Source organism: Schistocerca cancellata, chromosome 9 (assembly GCF_023864275.1).
Source record: "Schistocerca cancellata isolate TAMUIC-IGC-003103 chromosome 9, iqSchCanc2.1, whole genome shotgun sequence".
In the NCBI taxonomy this organism is placed as follows: Eukaryota; Metazoa; Arthropoda; class Insecta; order Orthoptera; family Acrididae; genus Schistocerca; species Schistocerca cancellata.
Genome location: NC_064634.1, coordinates 272,173,914 through 272,186,501, shown reverse-complemented (window position 1 = coordinate 272,186,501; position 12,588 = coordinate 272,173,914).

Below are 12,588 nucleotides of genomic sequence, written 5' to 3'. Positions count from 1 at the left end.
ATTGATGTTTCTGAATCTCGTAGCCATCAGAAACATCCAATCTGGGTTCACCGAGAGTTGCCAATTCGCATTCGGACTCATTTTGGATATTAGACGCAATGCTTCTGTTTGTCGCTATAAACACTCCTCCTTCTGAAGAATCTGTTCGATGTTTACAGTATTATGTGCCACATGTTGTCACTACTCTGTTCTTCGGTATTCAACACTTAGCTCCTAGTATCATGTCGGGATGACTCCTTTTTTGGAGCTAAGTGTTCACTAAATCCTTACTATGAATACTCCGGCGCTGAAGTTAAAATCTCTGGGTAATTAGGCCACGTCATGTTTCTTCCAAATTAACGACGTTTCGACCCCACTGCTGGGATCTTCCTCTGGATCTTCTGGTGTCCACTACTGCTAGAATCCTGTGTTCTAGCAGTAGTGGACACCAGAAGATTGTGAGGAAGATCCCAGCAGAGGAGTCGAAACGTCTATCATTTTAGAAGAAACATGACGCGGCCTAATAACTCAGAAGATTTTAACATCAGTGACAACGACCCCGAAGGCCTGCATACTTACATAATACTCCGACAGTTAGCAACCAATATTTTGAGATTTTCAGGCTCTAGATTTGTAATTCGACTTGTAGAACAATTTTCCTGTCTAATAGAGGTTTTTCTGTAGTAGTTCTCTGAGTTCCAAATAATCTAAAACAGAAAAAAGTCTTACATACCCCATGTATCAGTTTTCCGCAGCGCGGAGTAGCCGCGCGGTCTAGGGCATCCTGCACGGTCCGCGCGGCTCCAGCCGTAGGAGGTTCGAGTCCTCCCTCAGGCATGGGTGTGTGTGTGTGTGTGTGTGTGTGTGTGTGTGTGTTGTCCATAGGGTAAGTTGGCTTAAGTTAGATTAAGTAGTGTGTAAGCTTAGGGACCGAAGATTTAAGCAGTTTGGTCCCAGTTTGGTCCCACTAGATAATACAACAAATCAGTTTCCGATGAGTATCTCACACCTGACGCTAACATAGTGACTTCGTAAGTCTCCATTGCTCAGCGCAGGTTGAGGAAACTTCACATCTCGTGAAGACTCTGGTTAAGTCCCTCCACTCATCTCCAGACAGCCGGCCGCAGTGGCCGTGCGGTTCTAGGCGCTACAGTCTGGAGCCGAGCGACCGCTACGGCCGCAGGTTCGAATCCTGCCTCGGGCATGGATGTGTGTGATGTCCTTAGGTTAGTTAGGTTTAATTAGTTCTAAGTTATAGGCGACTGATGACCTCAGAAGTTAAGTCGCATAGTGCTCAGAGCCATTTGAAGCCATTTCATCTCCAGACCAGAAGGCCTAGATGCGTCCTTGGATCAGTGCTGCAAATCGACAGATGTGCTAGCTGCTTTCATCACTTCCACTAGTCTCCGGAAATAACAGTGAATGATCTGAGAACCCTGGTGACTGGCGTTGTTGCGCCAACGTGTGTGACGGTCTGTAACAGTTTGTTCTCAATTGCTCCAAGAGTGACCTCTTCCACATGGCGAAAACTCCCTGTTGGGATGTAAAAAGAGTTCACATTTTTTCACTGCTCTTCCGCGACACTGTTTCACTAAGAGAGGCCATTCTAAGATAAACATTGAAGCTGCCTTCTACCAACAGCCGCCTTTTCTTCCTCTTCTGCTGCCCTGACAGCGGCAGAGGATCCGACAAATTTGAGAGTCCACTTCCTTCCAATCAACATGTGTCGAAGCATCATGCTGTCATTTTGACGACAGTCTTCACCCTAGTCTCTTCATGGCCAGAAAAGTGACAATCTATCTCGTTCAGCGTTGGCAGCCTGAGTGGTGAGAAGTGTGGAATGTTGGTAACTTTCTTAAAGTCGTTTCTGTCACGTTTCACACAGTTCCCACATTTTTTGCACCTAACGGCGATGACAAAGTGATTCTGTAAGAGACTCCAAAAGATTTGTAGGCTTCGTTGTACGGAACGAAAATAATCTTCAAAAGGGGTTACAACATCAACATCAATAAATGCATGTATGTCCGTAGCAACATTGTATCGTAATTCGGAATAACACAGGCACTGCAAATCTGACAGGTGACACGTACGTAAGAATCCTGTCAGATCACATGCATTCATTCATGTTCATTGTGCATTCCGACAGACTTGGGCAACTCCAGCAGAACAATGCGACACACCGCACATCCAGAATTGCTACAGAGTGGCTCCAGGAACACTCTTCTGAGTCTAAACACTTCTTCTGACCACCAAACTCACCAGGCATGAACATTATTGAGCATACCTGGGATGCCTTGCAACGTACTTTTCAGAAGAGATTTCCACCCACTCGTACTATCACGAATTTATGGACAGTCCAGAAAGATTCATGGTGCCAGTTCCCTCTAGCACTACTTCAAACACTAGACGAGTCCATGCCACGTCGTTTTGCGGCACTTCTGTGACCTCGCTGGGGCCCTACACGACATTAGGCAGGTGCAACAGTTCCTTTGGATCTTCATTGTACAGTCCTGGAAATGGAAAAAAATACACATTGACACCGGTGTGTCAGACCCACCATACTTGCTCCGGACACTGCGAGAGGGCTGTATAAGCAATGATCACACGCACGGCACAGCAGACACACCAGGAACCGCGGTGTTGGCCGTCGAATGGCGCTAGCTGCGCAGCATTTGTGCACCGCCGCCGTCAGTGTCAGCCAGTTTGCCGTGGCATACGGAGCTCCATCGCAGTCTTTAACACTGGTAGCATGCCGCGACAGCGTGGACGTGAACCGTATGTGCAGTTGACGGACTTTGAGCGAGGGCGTATAGTGGGCATGCGGGAGGCCGGGTGGACGTACCGCCGAATTGCTCAACACGTGGGGCGTGAGGTCTCCACAGTACATCGATGTTGTCGCCAGTGGTCGGCGGAAGGTGCACGTGCCCGTCGACCTGGGACCGGACCGCAGCGACGCACGGATGCACGCCAAGACCGTAGGATCCTACGCAGTGCCGTAGGGGACCGTACCGCCACTTCCCAGCAAATTAGGGACACTGTTGCTCCTGGGGTATCGGCGAGGACCATTCGCAACCGTCTCAATGAAGCTGGGCTACGGTCCCGCACACCGTTAGGCCGTCTTCCGCTCACGCCCCAACATCGTGCAGCCTGCCTCCAGTGGTGTCGCGACAGGCGTGAATGGAGGGACGAATGGAGACGTGTCGTCTTCAGCGATGAGAGTCGCTTCTGCCTTGGTGCCAATGATGGTCGTATGCGTGTTTGGCGCCGTGCAGGTGAGCGCCACAATCAGGACTGCATACGACCGAGGCACACAGGGCCAACACCCGGCATCATGGTGTGGGGAGCGATCTCCTACACTGGCCGTACACCACTGGTGATCGTCGAGGGGACACTGAATAGTGCACGGTACATCCAAACCGTCATCGAACCCATCGTTCTACCATTCCTAGACCGGCAAGGGAACTTGCTATTCCAACAGGACAATGCACGTCCGCATGTATCCCGTGCCACCCAACGTGCTCTAGAAGGTGTAAGTCAACTACCCTGGCCAGCAAGATCTCCGGATCCGTTCCCCATTGAGCATGTTTGGGACTGGATGAAGCGTCGTCTCACGCGGTCTGCACGTCCAGCACGAACGCTGGTCCAACTGAGGCGCCAGGTGGAAATGGCATGGCAAGCCGTTCCACAGGACTACATCCAGCACCTCTACGATCGTCTCCGTGGGAGAATAGCAGCCTGCATTGCTGCGAAAGGTGGATATACACTGTACTAGTGCCGACATTGTGCATGCTCTGTTGCCTGTGTCTATGTGCCTGTGGTTCTGTCAGTGTGATCATGTGATGTATCTGACCCCAGGAATGTGTCAATAAAGTTTCCCCTTTCTGGGACAATGAATTCACGGTGTTCTTATTTCAATTTCCAGGAGTGTATTTATGTGCCTACACCGGGCAGGCGGCTTTCAAGTAAAATGTCTCGCGTGTCCTGCAAAATACATAGTGAACGTACGAGTACATTTTGTGCACACACGGTTGACAACATATGGAAGTCGGGGCAGGCCGAGAGCCGTGCTGGGATAGGCTAATGGTGGGGCCACCGTTCTCGATAAGGAAGAAATTCGGTTTCGTGCCCCAGTCCGGCACAAATTTTCGCTATCGTCATTCCATTGTATACCTGATGGTTAACCACATTCGCAACTGCGGATACGTTTAATGCAATACAATTTGGAGTTTCTCTGGGGTCACGTTCAGATTGCATTGCGCGATGAGTGCCATGAATTCAACTGCGTTTCGTAACTGGAGCTCTGAACACAATGTCTTTCAAATGATCCCACACCCAGAAGTCACACGGATTAAGATCAGGTGATCACAGCTAGGCTGTCGGGAATTGATAGCTGATAATTGTAATATTGCCGAAGTGCCTCCGTGGCAGCCGTTTCAGTAGCTAGCAATAGCTTTGCGTAAAAATGATCCTGCTCTCTCACCCAAGGAGGGCTGGAATGACGTTGCCGCGTTCAAGGTTCTCACAGCGTTTACCAGTAACGGTACAGGTAACAAGATCCACAATACGTATTTCCTCGAAGATGCCGCCAACCCCACAAGGAATTCCAGAGCGAACTTTTGTCTCGCTGGCAGATCAGCTGGAAACGGTTCCTGAAAATGGGTGATTTCGTGTGAATGGTAATGCAGGCTGCTTCGTAGTATTATATGCCACGTGCTCGGAGGTTCAGGCAATTCCCCGTGCACTGAATATTTGTACATCACCGTTCGACCCCAGCTGTTAGCTCTGTGTCCATATCTTCGACAGATCAACTGCTGTCCTCCCTCTGCCACATTGGACTTCAAAACAACCTGTGCTTTTGAATTCAGAATCATTTTCTCCAGTCCCTCAGCCGACACCGGACCACAGCCTTTTTTCATACCCTCCATACTCTAGAGTGTCTGGAACATCTGCAGGGCTACTGGCGCACAGTCACCGTTCTTGTAGAAGAACTTTTCCAGCAACGCGCGATCCTTCATGGAGACATGTTGGTGGTCTCGGACGCAAACTTAGGAACTGCCGCTTGCGACGCGTCTATTGTTATGCGTATTCTGACGCTTACAGAGCCATCTACTGGTGGAATTTTTGCTTTATTTTTCATGAAGTTTCCCCCCGCGTCAGTAACATGTTGTTCAACTCTGACGCCACTGTGAGTACTGATTCTCTTTCTACAGCGTTTTGCAACTGAAACTTTAATTATGGTTCAAATGGCTCTCAGCACTATGGAACTTAACTTCTGAGGTTATCAGTTCCCGAGAACTTAGAACTACTTAAACCTAACTAACCTAAGGATATCACACACATCCATGCCCGAGGCAGGACTCGAACCTGCGTCCGTAGCGGTCGAGCGGTTCCAGACTGTAGCGCCTAGAACCGCTCGGCCGCAACAGCCGGCCTTTAATTATGGATACCATGTATTTCTGTCTTGTTGGCAGCGTGCCATAGACATCCCTAAAGAGTAATATCTCGTGAGAAGTTGTTAGGATTAGAGACGGTCACGAAGCAGCGCACTAATCGTAACACGAGGCAAGACGTTATTCCATGTCGTATTTCACAGATGGCACAATCCTCGATCCATTCCCTGTGGCTGTCTTGTTGGATATAGCCTATTGAAGTATTGAATGATTCTCAAAATACCTGCGGGCAAACTATTTTACTACCTAGGCTGCTGAACTGCACACAACGTACTGCTACTTAGCATGCAAAAAGCGAGGGAACCACAAGGAAACCGAATTTGCCGACAGCTTAAAGATGTGGCTGGACGAATATTCAAATCGACATCCTTGCCTTTCGCAGGCAATGCCTCTAACAACTGAGCTAGCCATGTTCGGCTTCCTGTCTGCCACTACAGCTTCAGATTTACATCTGTGTAAAGGATGTTCAAAATGGTTCAAATGGCTCTGAGCACTATGGGACTCAACTGCTGAGGTCATAAGTCCCCTAGAAGTACTTAAACCTAACTAACCTAAGAACAGCACACACATCCATGCCCAAGGCAGGATTCGAACCTGCGACCGTTGCGGTCGTGCGGTTGCAGACTGTAGCGCCTAGAACCGCTCGGCCGCTCCGGCCGGCTTGTAAAGGATGTATTCAAAGCCCTGCGGCCAAGTCTGCAATTAGCTGTGCACCAGGAACAGTGATAAACCGTAAGACGTAGTTTACGTGTTTCTATTTCGTTGGTGGTTGTAGCATGCAGGGGCACGTTACTACGTTGTTCTGTCTGGCGTATCTGACTACGAAAAGAAAGAAGAGGCACGGTTATACAAGTTGGAGGGGAAAGCCGGTCCCTAGAGCGCAGACATTAACGGCCAATGAGTCGGCGACGGACTCGGCGTAAAGTGAAAGGGTCGCTCTGAGATATGTGGGTGTAGAAACATAAAATCCTACTGATATTTACAGCCAACACAAGCGCTTGCTGCAAGGAGACAGAAATCTCACAAGCTCTGTCATAAATTTTCCGGCAGTGCAACAGGAACTCTAGTTATTGTAAAACATCGACGCAAAACAGAAGAGGAAAAAAACCAAGCTTTGACTTATACAGATAAACAGATATACAAACACGATTAAGTAAAATCGAACGAACAGGTAAGTATAGATCTGTACCGACCAAACCACTCTGCCCTTTTTATTACTTGAGCCGTGAGCGACTCGTGTTCGTGCCGTTTATTACTTGACATCTTGTTTTTGCGGTACTGCCGTCCCGTTTCTTATCCGATTTACTGGCGTCATTAAGTTGCTGGCCTGCCTACCCGTGAGTGACAGCAGCAGCGCTATCGATAAGAGCACTGTCGTGCTGTCGTTGGAGCGACTGCTGGTATTTCCCGGTCGCGGTGTGCGGTGAGTTCAGTCAGGATGGAGCTCCAGTGAGGTCTGCACAGCCAGTACTCTCCCGACCGCTGGCGACACACATGCACTGTCCGACGGAAGGAGACTTGAGTAGGGACGACCGCTGGTTGGTCGTTCAGTTGGTCATCTCATCAGGCGACGTGTATTTGGTCTTCCGATCCGTTCTGGGCCCCTTCAATAGATCATCTAGAGCAGGGGCGGGCAAACGCTGCACGCGGCTCATGAGCACGCAGCGCTGCACGTGTGCTGCCCGCGTGCAATCGTCGAATGGGACAGTGGTGACAGCCGGCAGGTTGCGGCAGTGTAGTACCAGGCTAAGCTGCGGACGTTGAAGCGAAGCGACCACTAAATAGTGAACGTTGTATTTCGATAACCGGAAAATGCAGAGTGAATCAAGGAAACGGAGAATTGGAGATTTGCTATCTTTTAAAAAGGAATGGGAGGATCATTTGTTCTCTGTGGAAAAAAGGTGAAAATTGGAAATGTATAATATGTGACAGTGTTCTCGCTGGTGAGCGGAAGTTTAATATTGAACGCCATTATAATAAATTTCAGTATGTTGCCGTTCTTGGTGCAATAAAAGACGAATTTCTCAAGCGATTTGGGGATATATCTTACTTATCCCAAGGTTTTGAATAGTTCTCGAGAAAATCTGGTTTCTGTAGATGATATTCATCTCAGTTTGCAAATGGAATTAATAGATCTACAGCGTAATTCTCGTCTGAGAGACAAGTTCCTTTTGGCAAGACATGTCATAGATTTTCATCACGACTTTCCACAGCAAGAGTTTCCTCGTCTCCATCGTGAAGCCATGAAGATAGTCAATGTTGGGCTTGACATACTTTTGTGAGAGATTTTTTTCTGTTATGAAAATTAATAAGTCTCGGTTAAGAGCAAACATCAGTAATGAAAATTTATGTAACTGTTTGGGTTTGTCTGTATGTAGAAATTTTGTTCCAGACATTAAACGTATTGTTAACTCCACCTGTAATAATTAAATAAAACGTATCGTAGGTAATAGGTACTTTTTCAAACCATGATTTCTGTCAAGCACTCCTACTACCCTTATTCCTTCATTTAATAAAGCAGGCCAGGAAACAAAACGCATTACAGAGGAAGAAGCGGAGAGACGGTATGGTGGGGAGGGGTGAGAAGCGGGTGGCCAGCTTGCCCCTGTGTGCACGCAGAACACCAGTTAACTGCACACGTGCATGTGCACCGCACACGTGCAGAATTCCTGCCCGCCCCTGATCTAGAGGGACTTGCGTCGGTTCCTTCCTTGTGCAGAGATGTCGGATGGCCAATGGGCAAGTGTTTCCCGCTGCATGGTTGGGTCCGAGCCAGTGTCTCTGGGTCGTCGTGCGGGGGGACCCAGCAGCAGTGAGGTATGGACAGCCATGTCTCGCCCGACCGTTGCCGACACACATGACTTGATTGGGGACGACTTTGGCTGGTCGTTCGGTCTGTCGTCTCATCGGACGACGTGCATTCTGTCGCCGACTGCTTCTGGGTTTTCCGTGTGTGTCGACTTTTGATGCGTCCTTGTTGTTCCACAGTCACTGGTTTTAGTATTGTTCGAGTTGTTGGTAGAAGTGTTTTCGTGGAACCATGTGTAGCTTGTGTGGTTTTGATTGTGCAGCTATTTTGATGCTGTCTGCGTGCTACAGGCAGTGAGTCGGTTGGGACGGGAGCAGCAAGCAAGTCCCTGCGGCGCTAGGCCAGGCCGGAGCCGCTGACGTCGTGCACGCGCTGTCGGATCGTCAACCTTAGTCAAGCCGGTTAGTGGACCTCACGGCCTTTTCCTAGGAGCGGTGGGGATGAATTGGTTTAAGGGAACGAGACTGAGCCGTGGTGGCTTTAGTTTTGGTGGGCATGTCGCACCACTACTTGTACAGTCGATACAGATCCTGGTCACATGCCAGTGGCGAGTTGGGGAAGGGCAGCTGACGCCGCGAGCAACCTGGTCGACAAATACCGGGATAAATCTGAAGGCTTAAACATTACGGCACCTGTAGATAACCTGCGCGGATTGGAGGCAAATACATGCTGTACTAAACAACCTCATCTCCATTGGACATAAACGCTTCCACCTCCCACCACATCTCATCAAGTTATATCATAACAGCATACTCACCTCCATAGTGGGTTACGGTTCAGGAGTCTGGGCACACAGGCTCACGAGAGTGGTGCCCGCCATGACAGTGAGAAGAGTTCAAAGGAATATGATTATGAGATCAATGGGGGCTTACAGGACCACACCGGGAGGAGCCCTGTTAGTCATAATGGGACTCTGCCCATTGGATATCAAAATTCGGGAGCAGGCCGCCTGGTATTGGGCAAAAAAGGGGAACTTGGATAAAATAGAGGAAATTCTAGGGAGTAGGACTGAAAACAAAGTAGAAATCAGGTTAAGAGGGGAACAGCTTTGGCAACTTTCATGGGAAAACGAAGAAACAGGGCGCAGGACTTTTGATTTACTACCAGATGTCAGGGAAAGAATAAAAATGACATATTTCGAACCAACCAGGGGGCTCATCCATTTTCTCACTGGGCATGGACCCTATTCGACATATCTATGTCGATTTGGGAAAAAGGCGACACCTGCGTGTGACTGTGGTGCTCTGGAGGGTACTCCTGACCATGTGGTCTACGAGTGCCCACTCTTCAATGATGTGGCCTCAGACTTACGCGGACAACTACCTCATAACAACACATATAGACTGCTAAGACATCAAGACACCTTTCAGATCATAAACAAGCTGGCTAACGCGGTATCACAGAAAGTCTTAAGGGACTACCTGAATGAACCAAATTAGCTCATGATTAGAGACTTATTAGAACACTGATAAAGACAGCATCCTATTCCCAATCCGCCCGGGTACGGAAAGGTCGACTCTTCAGTCTAGAATCCGTCGAGCCCCGGGATCAGGGGGAATGGAGTGCAACCCCACCTATCTAGACAATGCACCAGATTGTGACATTAGATTAAGTTTAGTTTAGTTGTAGACTTAGAAATAGATACTTCTTTTAGGAACCTGCAGCGACCAACTCCATGGCCTGCCCAGTGTCAGGGGCACGCTCATTGGGGTTAGCTCAATGAGCAAGGCCAAATAGTAGGTTTATATTAGTAGCTGACACCTTTGTAACGCTGCAGGCTTAGTAAGTAGTATATAGTTAGTTACTTAGGTTACCACTTAGTCCTTAACCAACTTACTAATTGCCCATTGTAGTTTCCATGTACTTGTTACTTATCACTAACTACTTACTAACTTATATTTAGAAAAGCTGCAAATGTAAAAATGTATGAGACCTTCGGCCCACTAATTAGATAAGGTAGTGGGCTACATTGTTATAATTAATATCATATGGAAATAAAGATTTTAAAAAAAAATACATGCTGTAACGGTTATGAGCATTAGCTATCGCTGAGATTGGACGTAGTGAGTTGAGGTTAGTCAAGAATGCCTTTAAGGGGACAAAGACGTTATTGTAAACACCTCACTGTGTTTGAAAGACGTCCCGTTATAGGGCTAAGACGAGCTGGATGTTCCTTCTGCAACATTGTAGAGATATTTAGCGTGAATGTAGCCACTGTACGTGATTGCTGGCAGCGGTGATTTCGAGAATGTAAGGTAGCAAGATGACTAGACTCCGGACGGTCACGTGGCAGTACCGAGAATAAAGACCATCGTATTTGTATATGCCTCTGATCATGGTACTGCATCTCCAGTAGCAATTCGAAGAGCAGTTCGCACCACAGTGACGTAGCGATTGGCCATAAGTCGGTTACTTCAAGGACAGCTCCGAGCCAGACGCCCTGTAGCGTGCATTCCACTGACCCCAAACAACCACCATTTGTGACTTCAGTGGTGGCAAGCGAGAGCTCATCAAAAGGCAGGGTGAAGATCTGTTATGTTTTCTGACGAAAGCTGGTTCTACCTCAGTGCCAATGATGTCCCTGTGTTGGTTAGAAGAAGGCCAGTTGTCCGCCGCTCGTGGTCTCGCGGTAGCGTTCTCGCTTCCCGAGCACGGGGTCCCGGGTTCGATTCCCGGCGGGGTCAGGGATTTTCACCTGCCTCGAGATGACTGGGTGTTTGTGTTGTCCTCATCATTTCATCATCATCCAGGAAAGTGGCGAAATTGGACTGAGCAAAGATTGGGTAATTGTACGGGCGCTGATAACCACGCAGTTGAGCGCCCCACAAACCAAACATCATCATCAAGGCCAGTTGAGGGCCTGCAGCCAACCTGTCAGCGTGCTAGACACACTGGACACAGGCCTGGAATTATGGTCTGTGGTGCGACAGCGGGAACACTGTCCTGGTTATCCCTCGCACCCTGACTGAACATCTGTACGTCAAGCTGATGGTTAGACCTGTTGTGCTGCCATTCACGAACAGCATTGCAGGGGGTGTTTTCCAACAGGATAAGTCTCGCAGATGTAACGCCTTCGTAACCCAACATGCTCTACAGAGTGTCGACATGTTTCCTTGGCATGCTTCATTACCAAATGGTTCAAATGGCTCTAAGCACTATGGGACTTAAAATCTGAGCTCATCAGTCCCGTAGACTTAGAACTGCTTAAACCTAACTAACCTAAGGATTCGAACCTGCGGCCGTAGCAGCAGCGCGGTTCCGGACTGAAGCGCCTAGAACCGCTCGGCCACAACGGCCGACTATTAAGAAATCCGTCTCCAATCGAGCACATGTGGGACATCATCGGAGGACAAAATCTGCGTCATCCACAAACGGCGTTAACCACTATTGTATTGACCGATCAAGTGCCACAGGCATGGAGATCCATCAGACAATCTGACATCCGGTACCTGAACAACACAATGCATTCACGTTAGCATGCTTGCATTCAAAAAATGTTCAAATGTGTGTGAAATCTTATAGGACTTAACTGCTAAAGTCATCACACCGAGCGAGGTGGCGCAGTGGTAGCACACTGGACTCGCATTCGGGAGGACAGCGGTTCAATCCCGCGTCCGGCCATCCTGATTTAGGTTTTCCGTGATTTCCCTAAATCGCTCCAGGCAAATGCTAGGATGGTTCCTTTGAAAGGGCACGGCCGGCTTCCTTTCCTAATCCGATGACACCGATGACCTCGCTGTTTGGTCTCTTCCCCCCAAAAACAACCAAAAAAAAGCTAAGGTCACCAGTCCCTAAGGTTACACACTACTTAACCAAAATTATCCTAAGGACAAACACACACACCCGTGCCCGAGGGAGGACTCCAACCTCCGCCGGGACCTCCGCACAGTCCATGACTGCAGCGGCCAAGACCGCTCGGCTAATCCCGCGCGGGTGCTTGCATTCAATACTTTGGTGGTTACACCGGTTATTAGTGTACCAGCATTTTACATTTTCAATGGCTTATCTCGCGCCTACGTTAATCTGTGATCTTGCAACTTTAGGTATGCCCCAAATTTCATTACTCTACCTTAATTGCTTATGGTTGCGGTTTTTTTTCCCGTCACTATATTTGGTTTCAGAATAGTAATGCTACATTTAGGGGGATACCAAGACAGATGCGTTTGAGTATCGGTGTGAAGAAAGGAATAAGAGATGTAGTGAAAAGATGGCAAAACACTGGGTAAATTGTAAACACTAAATGAGAAACAATTGAAGTTTGCAACACAAGGAAAATGAAAATTTTTAAAATTATGTAGAACTGTATTTCATATGGTTCCATAATTGAGACTGAAAGAAATATTTGTGGAG